The following is a 1,752-nucleotide window of genomic DNA, read 5'->3' as shown; positions in this document are numbered from 1 at the left end:
TGTTTTAAACAAATAATGATGTTTTTAATGTCACCTTAATGTATACTTATTGTGTGTTTCCTTATATGATTATTATATGAATGAATTTTATGTTTTTCTTTTATTAATATTTATGACAATTTCAAAAACGGATCATAATGATAATGAGGCAAAATCCAAGAAACGGATCCGTGAAATATGCATACCAGATAGTGGAACAACGCACACTATTCTGAGTCAAAAGAGATATTTCTCCTATATAAAACCGACAAGAATTGTCGTCAATGCAATATCAGGTCATGCAGACGTGATTGAAGGGACTGGTAAAGCAAACTTTACGTTGCCGAATGGAACAAAATTTTCCATAAATAATGCTCTATATTCTCCAAGTTCTAAAAGGAATTTGTTGAGTTTTAAAGACATATATCGTCAAGGATATGATACTCAGTCTGTAACTGAAAATGGAAAGAAGTGTATATATATAACTTCTGATAAATTTGGCAAAAGACACATATTGGAAAAGTTTCCAGAACTTCCTTCGGGATTACATCATACTTATATCTATGAGATCGAATCAAATCTTGTAGTAAAACGGAACCTAGAAGAGTTCACGTTATGGCATGATCGCCTTGGCCACCCAGGCACTACAATGATGCGTAAAATCATAGAAAGTTCACATGGTCATCCATTGAAAATCCAGGAGATTTCTCAAGGGAATAAAATGACATGTGTTGCATGTTCTCTAGGAAAATTGATCGTAAGGCCATCGCCAACCTAAATCGATAAAGAATCACCAAAGTTCCTTGAAAGAATTCAAGGTGATATATGTGGACCGATACATCCACCATGTGGACCATTCCACTATTTTATGGAATTAATTGACGCATCCAGTAGATGGTCACATGTTTGTCTATTATCATCTCGAAATGTGGCATTTGCGAGATTTCTAACTCAGATAATCAAACTGCGAGCACAGTTTCCTGATTATACTATTAAAAGAGTTAGACTAGACAACGCTGGTGAATTCACATCCCAAGCATTCAATGACTATTGTATGGTAATGGGAATTGAAGTTGAACATTCGGTTGCTCATGTTCATACGCAAAATGGTTTGGCTGAATCTTTAATTAAGCGTCTGCAATTGATTGCAAGACCATTGATCATGAGATCAAAACTTCCAACCTCTGTACGGGGACTTGCCATTTTGCATGCATAAACACTCATTCGGATCAGACCAAGTGCATACCATAAGTATTCCCACTACAGTTAGCGTTTGGTCGAGAACCAAACATTTCCCACTTTAGAATATTTGGTTGTGCGGTATATGTGCCTGTAGCACCACCACAACGTACAGACATGGGACCACAAAGAAGATTGGGAATATATGTTGGTTGTGATTCTCCATCAATTATACGATATCTAGAACCACAGACTGGTGACGTTTTTACGGCACGTTTTGCCGATTGTCATTTTGTTGAGAAAGTATTCCCAATTTTAGGGGGAGAAAACAAAAATGTAAAAAATGACATCAAATGGAGTGTACCTTCATTACTATATCTTGACCCTCCTACTAAAGAGTCTGAACTAGAAGTTCGACGAATCATGCATTTACAGAGTATAGCTAATCAGCTACCTGAAGCATTTGCGGATACCAAGACGGTAACTAAATCTCATATACCAGCTGTGAATGCTCCTGCTTGAATCAAAATATCAAATGAGCAAGGGGAAGTGGACGATACACGAGAGTCTAAAACACGCCTGCAGCGTGGCAGA

This window comes from Brassica oleracea, chromosome C3 (assembly GCF_000695525.1).
Source record: "Brassica oleracea var. oleracea cultivar TO1000 chromosome C3, BOL, whole genome shotgun sequence".
Classification (NCBI taxonomy): domain Eukaryota; kingdom Viridiplantae; phylum Streptophyta; class Magnoliopsida; order Brassicales; family Brassicaceae; genus Brassica; species Brassica oleracea.
This window is presented reverse-complemented; position numbering follows the sequence as displayed.